The sequence below is a fragment of the Nelumbo lutea genome, chromosome 2 (assembly GCF_056320005.1).
Source record: "Nelumbo lutea isolate HS-2025 chromosome 2, American lotus-T2T, whole genome shotgun sequence".
Taxonomy (NCBI): Eukaryota; Viridiplantae; Streptophyta; class Magnoliopsida; order Proteales; family Nelumbonaceae; genus Nelumbo; species Nelumbo lutea.
In genome coordinates, this window is record NC_142685.1 from 83,855,513 (window position 1) to 83,873,279 (window position 17,767).

Below are 17,767 nucleotides of genomic sequence, written 5' to 3' on the forward strand. Positions count from 1 at the left end.
GTTGACAAGGAAAGTCAAGCCAAGCAAATTAAGTTATCTATTCAACAAAAGCATAAATACAAGGTCCATTCACTTACATAATAATAGGTTTACCAATTAGAAAATTCATCACTCATCTTCAAAACAAAAGCACAAATCTGCATACAATTTAAGCTAAAATATTAGGGTGGAAAAATGGTAACTAATAAGGCATCCTTTCTCAAGGCAGTGTGAAGTTCCTCTCAGTATTTGCTTTTTAATGATCAAATTGCCAATGAAAAGGTTTCTTCATCCTGGATATTCTTTTTCATTTGTGGCATCTAATTTGTAAATCATTCATACCATTTCCTTATTGCCACAGTCCATAAAAACAAATATAAGATTATCATGGTAGTAAGTTGTCCCAACAGGTATTTTCTGCTTTGACAATCTTCTAGTTTTACAGAAACAATAAATTGGAATAGTGGCTTATATGCTCAAAACCTTGAACTTTCCTATTCAAGTACCAATCAAGATTCACAACTTAAAACAAATACAAAAGGGAAAGAAACATTGGAAAGTTCATAAAGGATTTGATGCAAAAAAAGATAATTAATCACAAATCTAGCCCGAAAAGAAAGTTGTAATCACTTCTTTAAACCTAACAGTAACTTGATAAGAGAAGCCTTCCTTGGATGGATGCCTACTTTATCTGACATTTCAAGAAACATCAGTTCCTTATCAACTCAGTATACCTGTTGATCACTTTTTCCTCAGTATGATCCATCCCTATCTACATTAACTTTTTTACATTTGTTTGTCGATAACAGCTAAAAATCATGGTTACAATACAATTCAAGCATCAAGTATACAATATTCTCATTAATAAAGTTCACCAACTTAAAATGGCCATTACCCAATGCTGGTCCAGTTATCCAGGGTCTTGGGAGGGATGGAGTGAATAGAAAACTCTAGTATTGTTGGTACAAAGTGGTCTATCTCAGGCTAAACCAGTTTTCTCATGCTTGTCATCCAAGGTTTTACCATTGCATCAAGCAATGGCCCCTAAAGTTCAGAAACCAACAATCACAAAAGTTCAAATACTTTGCCAGAACGTTACAATAAGATTGCCCCTTGAATGCCCTTTCTGAAATCTATTGTTGTCATATCAGAAGCTCACAGTAACACAACTATGTATGGAACAATTACTAGCATAAAAGCTAGTATTTCCTATCTAGATTCAGAGCTGAGGATGAGTTACAAATGGACACTGCACTCAGCTAATTGTATTGCTGACAGACTGGAAAAAACAAGGAGTGAACAGAAACAAGATAATGTTGGGGTGTGATATCTGAGGGAGGAACTTGTAATAGGAAAAAGAAGTGGAAACTAACTGAGGTTAGCTACATAAATTGGGGTACTTGGCAAACTAATTGTATTTCATTATTTTTAGACATTAATAAAATTTTGAAGTTTGCAACTTCCTAAAAAAGCAATCCTTCTCTTCGTAGAACCTTTTCCAACAGTACCAACAGGTCACTTACAACCCTCAACTCATATTGTGGAGTGAAACATCTCAAAAGCAAATCTACATTATTTGTCAGATCTGCAGGATATGCAAAATTTAAGTCTTAAAAGATATCTGATTATAATGGTGGAGTAATGTTTTGGTCCTTTAATTGATTCTAAAATAGAAGTGAAAGCTATGGCAAATCAGAGTTCATCATTTTAGATTCTTAGAGTTTGTGGTTTGCAATCATCCTAGAGGCATTACATGTCTATTAAGTACAGAAATCATAGGTCTACCAAATCTTAGAAATATTCAGCTCACTAACATGTTTGGTTGGGCATATAGAAAACTAACATTCATGTTCAGGAAAGTAATAGTTGAAAAACAGCCCTTCGAAGTATGGAACTGTGTAAGATTAGATGAAAATCAGAAAAGGGAAACAGATTAGAAGGTTGGTGGAGATGAAGAGAGAGAGTTGGCGGCAAGGAGAGTTAGAGGATGAGAGGTTCGAACTAAACTCTCCTTCTAACACTCTAATACTATTTTATTAAGTTAATCCTTGAGTAATTACAAGAGAGGCCCTTGGTTGGGCAAGAAATTACAAAAACACAGTATAGAAGAGGATGGGCCCAGAATAAGGCCCATTACAGACAAGAATATAAATATAACATAGAATAACGGCCTATGGGCCATTCGGCCCATCTTCTCTACACTCCCCCTCAAGCTGAGCATAGATGTTAATCATGCCCACCTTGCCAGTGTCATGCTGAAGCCTTGCCTTGGGAATGCCCTTGGTGAGAAAATCTACCAATTGTCCTTCAGAAGTGATGAAGGGAAGACACACTTCACCCGAAGAGACTCTTTCTCGAATAAAGTGTCTATCAACCTCAATATGCTTAGTTCTATCATGTTGTACTGGGTTGTGGGCAATGTTGATGGCGGCTTGATTATCACAGTACAACATCATTGGCTTGTCATGATCAATCCCAAGTTCCTCCATCAATGACCTTAGCCACAACAGTTCAGAGACTCCATGTGCCATGGTCCTGTATTCTGCTTCTACTGAGAATCGGGCCACAACTGATCGTTTCTTGCTCTTCCAAGAGACAACATTACCAGCCACCAAACTGCAATACCCTGAAGTAGATCTTCTGTCATCAATATTTCCAGTCCAGTCAGCATCAGTATAAGCTTCAAGTTTCAGATGACCATGCTTGATAAACAGAATTCCTTTTCCTGGAGAGCCTTTCAAATAACATAGAATTCGTTATGCGGCTGCCATATGAATATCTCGGGGAGCATGCATGAAATGGCTAATACAACTGACAACATATGCAATATCTGGCCGAGTCATGCACTGGTACAAGAGTTTCCCAAGAAGTCTCTGAAAGACCCCTTTGTCTTCCAACAATGTTCCATCTGAAGTAGAAAGTTTGTTACTCATATCAATAGGAGTTGCAGCTGGTCTAGCACCCATCTTCCCAGTTTCAGAAAGCAAGTCAAGGACATACTTCCTTTGGGAGATAAGAATCCCATCCTTGGATCTAGCAACTTCTATGCCAAGGAAGTATTTCAACTCTCCCAAGTCCTTAATCTCAAATTTTGTACGAAGGAAAGACTTAAGAGAACGAATTTCTGAGGTATCATTACTAATCACAACAATATCATCAACGCACACAATGAGATATACTGCCAAAGATCCACTTCTCTTCACAAAAAGGGTATGATCAGACTATTTCTGAGCATAGCCAAATTTAACAAGTGCTGCTCTAAATTTCTCAAACCATGCTCTAGAAGACTGTTTGAGTCCATAAAGGGAGAGACATATAAACCTCCTCATGTAAGTCACCATTCAGAAATGCATTCTTTACACTCAACTGATAAAGGGGTCAATCAAAGTGAGCTGCCAGAGATAAGAAACCCTCACAGATGTCATTTTAGCAACAGGTGCAAAGGTCTCCAGATAATCTATCTCATACGTCTGTGTGTAGCCTTTTGCAACTAGTCTGGCCTTGTACCTCTCAATAGTCTCATCAGCCTGATATTTAATGGTAAAGACCCACTTGCAACCAACCGGATCCTTCCCTTCAGGCAAATCCACCACTTCCCAAGTATCATTCTTGTGTAGGGCATTCATTTCAGATTTCATGGCATCTCTCCATTCTGGAATCTCAAGAGCTTCTAACACAGACCTGGGAATAGGATTAGAAGCAATTGAAGAGAGATAGCAAAGTATGAAGGAGAAAGCAGACCATAAGAAAGGTGTTAGGAAATGTAGTGTGCAGTGCACTTCCGTTTTCCTTTCCTAACAGCAATGGGAACATCAAGATCTGGGAAAGATGGTTCCAAAGGGGTTGAAACAGCACTTGTTGTTTCATCTGTGAGTGGAAGTGCATGAGACTCACTTGTTGTAAGAGAAACAACCTGCTCATTCCTAGATCTTTGCCTTTAATACATGGGATTGTGGGTAGGATGAAGAGGTAAAGAGATAGGAACACAAGGACAAGGAGAATGGAGTGACTAATCCTCCCTTGATTCATTTGGAGAGGACACAGTCTCATCAAGAGACTCAACTGGGACAGGGAGAGGAAGAGCAAACACTTGTGATAAACTCTCCCCCTGTGGACAATGTCCTTCCTGAGAGGAACCATAAAAAGGAGAAAGTTCATCAAAGGTAACACCCATTGAGACATATCGAGTGCCAGTCTTTGGATCAAAATAACAGTAACCCTTATGTGTAGGGGAATAACCAAGGAAGATACACTTGTGATCTTTTGGTTCAAACTTATGTCTCTGGGCACTTATAATGTGTACATAACAGGTGCAGCCAAACACACAAAGAGGAATAGGGAAGAGGTCCTTGATTGGATGAAGAAGACTGAATGGGGACTTAAAACCCTAAAACCCTGGATGGCATACAATTTATGAGGTAGGTAGCAGTGAGAACAGCATCACCCCAAAATCTTGTAGGAATATGTAAGGCAAACAAAAGGCTCCTTGCAACTTCAACAATATACCTATTTTTCCTTTCAGCAACTCCATTCTGTTCAGGGGTTCTAACACAGGAACTTTGATGAATAACCCCCATGTCAGAGAGATACGAGGATAAGTTCTTCTCAAAATATTCTTTTGCATTGTTAGAGCTAAAAATCTTAATCCTGGTATCAAACTGGATTAAAACAAATTCATGAAATTGCCTCACAAGCCTTGGAACTTCATCACGAGATTTCATTAAGAATATCCAAGTGAATCAAGAAAAATCATCAATAAACAGGATGAAGTATCTGTAGCCCCCCATGGAGGATAAGCCGTAAGGCCCCCACACATCAAAGTGCACAATATTAAAAGGAAAAGAAGATCTTTTATTGCTCAAAGGGTAATTGTTTCTACAATGCTTTGATAACTAACACGATTCACAATTAAGACTGGACACACTGATTCCCTTGAACAATTCAGGGAATAGATGACTTAAAGCAAAAAAAGGCAAATGACCCAAACGACAATGACTTAACATAATTCGACTGGCAGACATTGAAGAGGTAGAACCAAACGCGGCATTCCTAGGTTGATCAAAGCATTGTCCAGGAGTGTCGAGCAAGTATATTCCATTTGCTTCATGGCCACTCCCAATCACCTTCCAAGACTCCAGATCCTGAAAAACACAGTGGGAAGGAAAGAATGTTACACAACAATTTAATGACTTGGTTAAACTACTTATAGATAACAAATTTGTATTTAATCTAGGTACATGAAGGGTGGAAGATAGGAGTAAGGAGTCTGTAGCCTTGACAGTTCCCTTGCTAGAAATTAAAGTGTAGAGAACATTGATGTGGGCCCCATAGCTGTGGTCCCACTCTGTCCGTAGGGTAGAACGTATCTAGTCACAGTTGTGGTTATTTTACTATTTTGTTATTTCTAGTTTCAGTTCTATATTGTTTGTTATTTGTTAGCAGTTATGATGTAAACACCAAGGGCAAATATGTCATTTCATGTAACTAGCATAACCTATATATATTAACTTAAAGTGGCGGCGGCAGAATATTGACATTCTATTCTTCTCCTCAAAAATTGTGTTCTATTGCTCTTTCACCACTCTTTCTTCTACTTCTTCTTCACTTTCTCTTCTCATCGAACATGAAATCTCTTAGTGGTCAAGACTGAATAGCAGTCTTGAAAACCTACATGGTATCAGAGCCAAGTTAGGGTTTTTCATGTGAATCTAATACCAGCCGACCACATGAGAATCTCCTAGGACTGAAAGCTGAAAAGGAGGAGTTCGCAGACTGATTCTTGGAGATCGCCAGAGGTGCTAGCAGCTGTTGGAAACTTGCTAGGGTTGCAGAGTGTTGGTGGTCAGGAAGGATCAGAGAAGACTAGGGTTCAGGTAACCCTAAAAGGCAGCGAACTATTTGGAGGGGAAGGCCGAACCATTCTAGCTCTTCCTCTCTTCGATTCACTAGGGTTTTACAGCAAACCCTGGACCGAACTGTGTTTCTCTCTACTCTAGGGTTTGAAAGTGATCTGCGGCAAGCCCTAATGTTTGACTGAACCCTGTGATCTACCTAGAGCTACTCTTAAGTTGATTGGTAGGTCCGATTAGATTCTAGGATTTCTTATTAACCCTACTGCAAGCTCATCTATATAGTTTGGACTGTGCGACTAAATTGCTTCCTTTCAGGACACTAAAACTCTACTACAAGCTCATCTATATAGTTTGGACTGTGCGACTGAATTGCTTCCTTTCAGGACTGATTAAAACCCTAACTTTCCCTAGAACATCAGTTTTTTAAAAGTTGTTCTCAAAGTTCTAAGGGGGTTAGAGATCTACGGACAGCTACTGCTGTGTTGGCTAGTTGGTTTCAGATCAGAATTATTTCGGTTTTGTGCACATACACTGAGAATATAGATCAGGCCTATACTGTTTTGATTGTGATTGGTGCTTCAAGTGTTGTTTTGAGACTTAACAGAAATGGAGTCTAAAATTCAGGCAGAAGTCAGTCTTGGGAACATCAGTTAAGATGGTATTTCTGAAATGGGTGATCAGATTACGACCGTAAAGTTTGATGGATCAAACTATTTGGAATGGGCCCAATCAGCCATGATGGCTATTGGTGGAGGAGGTAAATTAGGGTACCTCCTGGGAGATATGAAAGAACCTTCCAAGGGAGACCCGATATATACAAAGTGGATGCAAGAAAACTACTTGGTTATGACATGGCTGTGTAATTCTATGCAACCTCATATTAGCCGGAATTATTTGTGTGCAAAGACAGCTAAGGAGATATGGGATGTTATGAAAGAAACTTACTCCCAACCCCTTAATGTTGCTAGAGCATATGAATTGAAATGTGAAGTGAACACCCTTAAACAATGAGAGAAACAGGTGTCGGTCTACTTCTCTACCTTGAAGTCCCTGTGGCATGAGATTGATCACTTAGAGACTCTTGAGTGGGAGAGTCCCAAAGATGCTCAGACCCATAGAAAGCACATCGAGACAAACAGAGTGTTTGATTTCCTGGCAGGACTAAACTCAGAATATGATATTGTGAGGCAATAGATTTTGACTAGAGACAGTGTGACTCTCTCTCAGGCTTACTCATTTGTACACAGTGAAGAGACCAGAAGGAAGGTTATGTTGCAACCAACATCAGCCTTTGTAGCGGCTACACCCAAATCAGGGGGTGATTCAGAGAAGGACAGGAGGAAGGAAGACAAGAAGGATGTAATATGTGAACATTGTAAGAAACCCAAACATACAAAAGAGACATGTTGGAAACTGCATCCCCACTTGGTTCCTGCGAAGTTAAGAAACAAGAAGGGGCACTGCTCATGTAGCCATGAACACTGATTCAACATCCTCATTTGGCACAAAAGGAACATCTTTGGAGACCTTAGCTGCAGTTCGGGCTGCCCTAATACAGCTAGAAAAAGAGGTTGGAAATTCAGCTCAACCACCGCAGCCTCCATCAGCCCTTGTCACATCTGCCTTCGCCCATTCAGGTACTCGAGCTTCAGCCTATCATGCCTCAGCTCCAGGTAACTGAACCTTGTTGGGTAATAAACTCAGGTGCATCTGATCACATGACTAGCTTGCCTTCATTGTTTAGTACTTACCATTTGTCTTCTGGTAAGGATAAGGTATCTATTGTTGATGGCTCCCTGGTTCCTATTTTTGGGAAGGGTGACATCAAGCTTTCAGATACTATCTCCCTATCATCTGTTTGGCATGTTCCTAAGGTTGATACTAACCTTCATTCAGTCAGTAGTATTACCAAGCAAATGAACTGCTCAGTAACCTTCTTCCCTGACCGATGTGTTTTTCAGGACTTGGAGACGCAGAAGGTGATTGGGATTGGCCATGAGACGAATGGGATCTATCTGCTTGGGGAGTGGTTCCGTCAGGGAGAGTCAGTAGAGAAGTTGTCTTTTGTTTCTCAGAGTGTGAGTCCAGTTATGCTTTGGCATAACCAATTAGGTCATTTGTCTTTTCGATCTTTATAGAGTCCGTTTCCTACTTTATTTGAGTCTATTGAGTTGTCTCAACTACAGTGTGAAAGTTGTGAGTTTGCTAAGCATTGTAGAAAATCTTATTTATTGAGTAATAAAATGAGTGATAATTCCTTTGATATTGTGCATACTGACGTTTGAGGGCCTTATCATATCCCTTCCATAGGTGGGTACAGATACTTTTTGTTATTTGTTGATGACCATACCCGTTTTTCTTGGGTTTATCTCATGCGTTCACGAGATGAGGTACCTTCCCTGACCCAAAATTTTCACCAAATGATCCTAACCCAGTTTGATGCCAAGATCAAAGTTCTTCGATCTGATAACACAAAGGAATACTTTGCTAAATCATTGACATCTTATCTTCTTCATCATGGGGTTATCCACCAGAGCTCTTGCCCTCATACACCTCAACAGAATGGAGTTGCCGAGAGGAAGAATAGGCACATTTTGGAAGTGGCTAGAAGCCTCATGTTTACTTCCAATGTCCCTATTCGCTTCTGGGGGGATGCTATCCTCACAGCGGTATACCTTATTAATCGGGTCCCTTCCAAGGTCCTTGATATGCGATCTCCTTTTTCGCTTCTACACCCACGTGAGGACTTGTTTTCTATTCCCCTTAAGACATTTGGTTGCACTTGCTTTGTTCAACTTCTCGAACCCCATCCCTCCAAGTTCGAAACCAAAGCCTCCAAATGCATCTTCCTTGGTTATGCACAAACTCAAAAGGGTTATTGCTGTTATGATCCTGTCTCCGGGAAGAAGTTTGTCTCCATGGATGTCACTTTCTTTGAGGGGACACCCTATTATCCTCGGGTTGCCCCTCAGGGGGAGAGTAGTGAAAGTGGGGGTTTGAGTTCTTATCTTCAGGGGGAGAGTAGTGAGAGTGGGGTAGTTCCTTTACCTATTCCATTGGGTGATGAGAGCTGCAATGGTGAGGGTGGTCAGAGGGATCAGGATTTGAGGGAAAGCTGCAATGGTGAGGGTGGTCAAAGGGATCAAGAGTTGAGGGTTTATCACAGGCGGTGCAGGCAGGTTGATCCTGATCATCAGCAGTCCAGACCAGCTCCAATCTCATCTGCAGCTCTAGGTCCAGATACTTCAATCTCAGAGCCCACAGAGACTTCCCCTACAGATGATCTTGACCTTCAAATTGCAGTCCGTAAAGGGAAACGACATTGTACCACATCCACAGCCCACTGTATTTCCCATTTTTTATCCTATGATCGCCAATCTCCTACCTGCAGGTCCTACCTTAGCTCCATTTCCAATGTCCCTACTCCAAGAACAGTGCAAGAAGCCCTATCCGTCCCTGAATGGAAAGATGCAATGCAAGTTGACATGGATGCCCTGTTGAAAAACAACACATGGGAGGTAGTTGATTTGCCAAAAGGAAAGAAACCAGTTGGATGCAGATGGGTATTTACGATGAAACATAATGCAGATGGATCTATTGAGAGGTATAAAGCTTGGTTAATTGCAAGAGGGTTTACACAGACTTATATTACTTGGAGACATTTGCACCGGTAGCCAAGATGACTACTATTCGAGTTCTATTGTCCCTTGCAGCAAGTCACACTTGGCCTTTATACCAAACGGACGTGAAAAATGCCTTTCTGAATGAAGATCTGCAGGAAGAAGTTTACATGCGTTTGCCTCTTGGATTCTATGATGCAGAAATAGGTAAGAAGGTCTATCGGCTCAACAAGGCTTTGTATGGTTTGAAACAGTCACCTAGGGCTTGGTTCGATAGATTCAGATTAGCACTTGTGAAGTTTGGATATGTACAGGCCCAGTCAGATCATACCCCATTCATCAAGAGGGTGGAGTCCTCTTTGACACTATTGGCGGTATATATTGATGATATTGTGGTCACAGGGAATGATAGCCATGAGATTGAGTCTCTTAAACAGCTTATTCACCAAGAATTTGAGGTGAAAGACCTTGGTGTACTCCGGTATTTTTTGGGTATTGAAGTTGTTAGATCCAAACAGGGGATCTTTATATCTCAGAGGAAATATGTCAAGCCTGTAGATACACCAATTGAAGACAAAGTTATGTTCCAGCAACTGGTAGGAAAGCTCCTATATCTCTGCCTCACTCGGCTAGATATTACTTATGTTGTTAGTATTGTCAGCCAGTACAAGCATTCTCCTAGAACCACACATCTTCTTGCGGCAGAAAGAATCTTAGCCTACTTGAAGAGATGCCCAGGTAGGGGTATAATTTTCAAGAACAACAATCACATGAAGGTGGAGGTCTATACTGATGCAGATTGGGCTGGGAGTATTGATGACAAAAGGTCTACCTCAGGATATTGTGCTCTTGTGGGAGGAAACCTTGTCTCCTGGAGAAGTAAGAAACAAAGTATTGTCTCCCGGTCAAGTGCTGAAGCAGAATACAGGTCTATAGCCAATGGAATGGCTGAAATCCTATGGCTAAGATCTCTACTTGAGGAGTTGGGTATTGAGTATAAGAAGCCCCTAATGTTGTACTGTGATAATCAAGCCGCCATTAATATAGCACATAATCCAGTACAGCATGACAGAACCAAACACATTGAAGTTGACCGCCATTTTGTGCGAGAAAAGGTCTCATCTCAAGAAGTATGCCTCCCTTACATCATGTCCAGTATGCAACTAGCAGACATCCTCACTAAAGCCGTATCAAGAAAGAAGCTAGAGGCGGATCTATCCAAGTTGGGAATGATGAACATATACTCCCAACTTGAGGGGGAGTGTAGATAACATTGATGTGGGTCCCACAGTTGTTGTCCCACTCTGTCTGTAGGGTGGAATTTATCTAGTCACAGCTGTGGTTATTTTACTATTATGTTATTTCTAGTTTTAGTTCTATATTGTTTGTTATTTGTTAGCAGTTATGATGTAAACACCAAGGGAAAATATGTCCTTTCATGTAACTAGCATAACCTATATATATTAACTTAAAGTGGTTGTGGCAGAATATTGACATTTTGTTCTTCTCCTCAAAAGCTGTGTTCTATTGCTCTTTCACCACTCTTTCTTCTACTTCTTCTTCACTTTCTCTTCTCATTGAACCTGAAATCTCTTAGTGATCAAGACTGAATAGCAGTTTTGAAAACCTACAAGAAGCAAGAGACCCATCGACTAAGGTGATTTTATCCCGATCAGGAAGCAAATCATATGAAACAAATAAAGTGGAAATGTTGGTCATGTGATCAGAAGCATTTGAGTCTATGATCCAAGGGGTCTTAAGATTATCTAAGGTGGTTGCATGATTAGCAGAAGCTCTTATACCTGAGTGAGCAAATGCAGAGGTGGTTGGATTTCCTGAATGGTTGGAAGATGAAGTTACACCTTCGAGATGACTGATAATCTTCCCAAACTTTTCATACTCAACTTTCATGGCTGCCAACTTTGCACAGGCAGACTCAACTTCAGCATCTGTACCAGTGGCTGCATTTGCACTTCCTGTCTTTTTACCATCATATTTCTTCTGGAATCGAACAGGAACAAGACCGGGATGTAGATTCCAGCACTTGTCTTTGGTGTGCTTTGGCTTCTTTCAATATTCACATACAACCTCCTTCTTTCCAGAGCCACTAGGAGGCCCTACAACTCCTTTGGGTTTAACCCCCATATTTTCAAAGTGATCATTAGTGCCAACCCCTTGAACCTGTACCTGTCTTCTGCTTTCTTCACTGCTTACTAAAGCATATGCTTGTGACAATGAGACACTTTCCTTGGATAAAATATTTTGTTTTGTGATGTCATATTCAGGGTTTAGTCTAGTTAGGAACTCAAAAACCCTGCTTCTTTCAACTAATTTCCTGTAGGTTTTTGCATCATTGGAAATATCCCAAGTCACAACCTCTATCAGATCAATTTCTTGCCACAGAGATTTCAAGGTTGAAAAGTATACCGCAAAGGATTTCTCCCCCTGTCTTAAATTCTTCACATCACTCCTCAATTTATAGGCTCTGGCTACATTTAGTTTCTAGGAATAGGTTTCTACGACACTATCCCAGATTACCTTAGCTAAGTTCATCCACAGATAATGTTGACTAATCTGTGGCTACATTGAATTAACGATCCACCCAATGACGGTGTAATTCTTTTGCACCCATTTCTCATAAGAGGGATCATCCTTTAGGGGATCCTTCTTGCTCCCAGAGATAAACCCCCACTTTCCTCCACTACAAATATAAATTTTCACAGATTGTGACCATGCCAGATGGTTGGTTCCATCCAGTTTAACTGTGGTCACAGTCAACAAAGAATTAGTTGGGGTTCCCAAAACATGCCCATATTCAGCAACACCCTTACTCTCAATATCTGAGGAGTCCATCATGTAAAAGCTTCAATTAGGGTTTCAGTCAACTTCCACTAGTGTACTGATTGTTGATGAACTCAAATTGAGTTAAATCGGCAACAAACACAGCAACTCACAAGGCCAGTTCAGACCTGACAGCCGTGAGAACCAAGTTCGGTGGCAGCTCTTCCAAGAAGAAGAAGGCCTGATTCAGCCTTCAAGAGATAACCAGCAGACCTCCAAACACTGTGTACCCGATTGGAGTACCTTTCTAGTTAGGGATTCTAGGTTCCCAACAATAAGTGCCCTAAAGAGAGCAAGAACACAGTCCACAATACTTAAGAGGCCTTTTTACGAACACTATCTATGTAGCAGTGAACACCCCACTGTCACCTAATAAGAACCACTTCAAGAGCAGTCCGTATAGGTACAAGAAGCAACTGAACTGAAGTAGAGACTCGTACCACTGAGTCCAAACAAGTTTCGGCCACTTGACAGTCCAACAAGATGAGAAACCAACCCAGAAATCTCTGAGTTAAATCAGGTCACCAACAGCCAAACAGCTGAACAGATTTAGAGGGTTTCGAAGTTTTTAACACCCTCCCCCCAAATCAGAAATATAACCCAGTAATAACTGAAGCAACTTACAGTTTTATCAATCTCTTATTTGAGCTTCAAATCAGACCGAACAGTCCTCTCTGATTCTTCCTGGTCACCGAACTATTCTCCAAGCGATTAGGGTCTTGGGCACCCTCCAATGACCTCCAAGAATCAGGCGAATGAGTCTAAACTTCCAGCCCTAGAACACCCTCATGCAGTCGGCTGGACTATACCCACATGAGAGCCATGCCAAGCTCAGGCCTGCTCTGATACCAAGTTGAAAAACAGCCCTTCGAAGTATGGTACTGTGTAAGATTAGATGAAAACCAGAAAAGGCAAACAGATGAGAAGGTTGGTGGAGATGAAGAGAGAGAGTTGGCGGCAAGGAGAGTTAGAGGATGAGAGATTCGAACTAAACTCTCCCTCTAACACTCTAATACTATTTTATTAAGTTAATCCTTGAGTAATTACAAGAGAGGCCCTTGGTTGGGCAAGAAATTAGAAAAACACAGTATAGAAGAGGATGGGCTCAAAATAAGGCCCATTACAGATAAGAATATAAATATAGCATAGAATAACAGCCTATGGGCCATTTGGCCCATCTTCTCTACAATAATGTTTTTATTTTTTTTTTGAACATAAATAAAGAAGAAAAATAATATTAACTAAGAAGAAAGAGAAGAAGTAAAGTTATTGGTTGTAGTTTCAATTGGATTTGACAAAGAGCATCAATGAAATCTTGTTGATTAGTGGTTTTTACCTTTTGTCTTTTTCTTCTAATAAAGCTCAACTTTATCATTTTAATTAGTTCACAATTAAAACCATGAGAGTATAAAGCAAGAACTATTTCCATTTAGATTCTTGAGGGAAAGAGCTATTTAACAATATACTGCTCTATGAATTACACTATGCCTCAAGACTTAGAACCATTAAGTGTTGAATTAAATTTGAGTCTATAAAGAGAAGCATAAAGTAATGTGATTTAAATAGTGTGAAATCATTATTGGCCATCCATCCCAATGGAAGGATGAGATCAATCCCTTAATTAGAAACAAAGAATGTTTAAAGAAAATATCATATTCTGCATGTTAGAGAAACAAGGAATACATATTTCCTTGTCTCAATCAAGGGAACATTTTGAAGTTTGGAAAGAAAACCACCATAGCAAGGAATAGATTGGTTTTATTAACATGAATCTATAAAAGATTAGGAAGAATATTTAGTAGACAAGAATAAATAAATAATCAATATATGAAAGAAGCGCCTTTCTACAATATAAGTTGGTGGTTTTCATTACTGGAACTGATAAATTCCATGCAGCCATAGAATGCTAAACAAAGCAGGTGGCCATGCTCTACTTCAACACTTTCTGACATTGGTAATAGTTTTGTCAATTGTGAAGCCCATGTGTGACTAGGGGTGAGCAAAAAAACCAAAAAATCGGTTAACCGAACTGGTCGATTTTTTTTTTTTAAAACCAAAGGTACCGGTTTGGTTTTGGTTAACCAATGTAAAAAACCGGCAATTAACCAAACCGACTGGTATACATATATTTCTATATATTTTATATATATTTATGTATATTATATTATATATATTATATTTTTTATATATTATAAATTAATAAATATGCATTATATATATAAATATATATTTATAATATATTATATATTATTTTTTATTTAAAATATAACATTTTATATATATATATATATATATATATATATATATATCAATAATTTTTTATTATATATTTATATATTTTTATAATATATATTGTAAAAACTAAAAAACCAAAAGACCAACAAACCGAACTGGCGGTTAACCGACTAGTTTCGGTTTGATACCGGTTACCGGTTTTCCAAAAACCAGTTCGGTTCAAGAAAATGCCCACCGAACCGTGAGCACCTCTATGTATGACCTGCTTCTACCAAAACAAGGGGTGCAACATCAATGGTCTATTTGATAATGGCTGAAGTGATGTTCAATTGAATGGCTTATTGCTTTGTCTTTTGGTGGATAAAATAATTAAATAACAAAATATATGAAGGTGTAGTGATCAACCCAATTTCAACTTCAGCCACTAAGCATCGCACAATCTCCTGAATGGCATTCACTAAAAGACAAAGCACTAAGCCATTCAATTCAGCCAGTTCAGCTGTTATCAAACAGCCACCACACCTTGTATGTGCAACATTGAAAATTCACAGCTGCACAATGATTCTTGGTACCGGTACCAAAAACTATATTTTTATACTACAGAGCTTGCAAATAACAGAACAAGAAATCTATTATAAGCTAATAAGCATGGATAGAAAACTTTTTTTTTATTAATATGGATAGAAAACTTTCAGTAACAGAAAAAAGGAAGGAGAATAAAGAAGGAAAAGGAAGAAAAGGAAAAAAAACATAATTATTAATTTTATCATTATTAACGAAGTACCAATGTTGTCAAACTCAGACTGGACATAGAACTGTTTTGGTCACTGGATCAGGGATCAAACGGTTCAATCATTAGGTTCAACCTTTTAACCCACTCAAATAAAAAATGTAAAATATAAAATTGCTCTGGCTTATCTTTTAAAGCAATACGAAATCAAAATAAGTATAAAATAATAAATAGTAAAAACAGTTATAAAATCTATTAAAAGAAGTATTTGGGATATGCTTTGAGCAAGTTGACATTTCTAAAAACCACGCAACCCAAAAACCATTTTGGCTCATTCCCAGTTCAAACAGTCTGCCCATTCAGTCCAGTGAGTCTGATAACACTTCTAAGTATATATTGCACATAATATTTTGGAAGTTGGAACTTCCGAAATGCCATTCTTTTCATGTTTCGATTATTTAATCCCAAACTCTTGATCAGGGATCCACGCAGAAAAATGGAAGAGACGCCACTTGCTAATATATGGGAAGCAGGACCCAACAGAACCAATTGGAATTCGGTTAAAAAAGGAGCTCCAATACCCAATAAACCAGAAAGGATGAGAGACTATTATTCAGTGGGAGAAGAGGTGAAGCACCCCCGCCTTCAATTGGGCCCCCAATTGATCCAACAAGATTAGTAAACTACGAAAGTCACGGTGAAGTTCAAAACAGTAGAAGAACAATTGAAAACAACGGTTAGGCCCAGAATTTTATAATTAGAGCAACAGCAAGCAGAAGAGAATGCTTTGCATGGAATTTTCATGAAAAAAGAAAGTAATAGAACAGTTGCTATTTACTGCAAAGCATATTGAAACAAGAAACCTCGGGACGAAATATGTAACGGCAAGCAAGCGGATGGGGTTTCAGGTCTATATTTCAGGCAAAAGAGAAAAGCAAAGATAAGTAGTACTATTGCAAAAAGCAACAAAATAAGAAGAAACTATTCTGGCCACTGGAACCGGGGAGGGACTCGAATTCTACCAGCAGGTTTCCACATTGGCTACATATTCAATTAGCAAAAAGCAGAAAAGAAGGAAAAAAAGTAAAGACCCTACATGCTTCAGTTTAATGAAAGAAAATAGATTGGGAGAGGATAGTTACCTCCTTATTGAGCTTGAACTCTGGTTCAAGATTGAGCGAAGAGCCTGCAGTTGGCCGAGAAGAATGAGGTTCTGCTTGAAGCTTCTTATCTTTCTTTCCTCTCCTAAACTTTCTGCTTCTTCTCCATACGTTTCCTGCAGGGATCAGTCTAGAAGAACGATAGGTCTCAGTCAGTAGTGATGCGGAGGAAAGAGACGGAGGATGTTGGGAATGTTTCCTTATTCCTAGGCAAGTAAAAAGACATTACAGACTAGTGGTTTCCAAATCTTACTTGGAAACCATTTTTGGATTTTTTGCCAAAATAAATAGAAATATAACAAAAACGAAGTTCAGTGAATTGAACGAAAAAATCGGTTACGTTTTTTTTTTCCGGACAAAATTGTCCCTGCAGAATGCAGCTAAGAGAGGCGTGGCGAACTGAGACGAGAGGAAGGCTTGATGGTAGGAACTTATAATGGAGAGATAAATGGCAAGCGAGACGGGAGGAGCAGAGGCGAGGATGGAGGAGGAGGAGGAACAGAAAAAGATTACGGAGGAAGAAAGAATAGCATCTACCATTATTTCCTTGACTTCTACCTCCAAAAACGAGTACTGACCGACAGAGAGCGTTCTGTACAATGATCCGTTGAGACGCATAAACGCAGTCCGAGTTCCCATCCTTCGACATTTTCCTATCCAGCAGTAGCAATTATTGAATTTGTCCGTGTGGGCTTGATGGTGGGAGCTGGAGATGGAGAGATAGAGACAGATGGAGCAGAAGGAGCAGGAACAGAGAAGATCTCGGGTTATTTCCTTGACTATTGCCTCTAAAAACAGGTACTGGCTGGCGGAGAGTGTTCGGTACATTGATCCGTCGAGACGCATAAGCATAAACACAGTCCCAGTTCAATTCTTCGACATTTTCCTATCCGGCGGTAGCAATCTTTGGATGATGCTGGGCTTCCTTCACGAAGCTGTTCCGGCCTTTCATATCCGGCGGCAGAACGCCGGCATCCCTCAGGTCGAGATCGGCTTCGATCAGTGCAAGACCCGTTCGAACAGCCTTGCATCGGGAACATTTCTATCATGCGAGATATTCCCAATGCAAGGCAATAAAGTTGTTGAAACGGGCCATGAACTGACTGAATCCGAATGCGACAGGCTACGATAAAGCACGGTGATAAAGAGCAACTTGGATGGTTCACCAACGAATTCGATGCCGTTTGGCAATTCTTTTTTGAAAGACTTTCGCATAAAGATCTTGACAGCTTTAAGGCGTGTCTTTCCGTGCGCAACCTTTTGATACAATATGTCGGGCTTCGAAATACATTAAACGGGGTCGTCCATGCTTATAAGGTATAAATCGAGCTGTGCCATTCGTCATTAACG

The 17,767-nt window shown here is 39.7% G+C and overlaps 1 protein-coding gene across 15 annotated transcripts in view; it reads right to left on the reverse strand.

The window, feature by feature from the left end:
* LOC148871660 (histidine-containing phosphotransfer protein 2-like) overlaps window positions 1-17,552 on the reverse strand; it is an 87,750-nt gene extending 70,198 nt beyond the window's left edge. For 4 of the 15 annotated variants that reach the window (XM_088973025.1, XM_088973024.1, XM_088973030.1 and 1 more), the window contains exons 1-2: window positions 16,996-17,423; window positions 16,400-16,547 (exon numbers count right to left, since the gene is read on the reverse strand). The gene's annotated coding sequence lies outside the window, so the exon portion shown is untranslated. Of the gene's footprint in view, window positions 1-12,916; window positions 13,041-16,399; window positions 16,548-16,954 lie in introns of those variants that run through there. The other 11 variants (XM_088973031.1, XM_088973037.1, XM_088973032.1 and 8 more) reach the window with 10 other exon arrangements.
* Window positions 17,553-17,767: the final 215 nt, after the last annotated feature.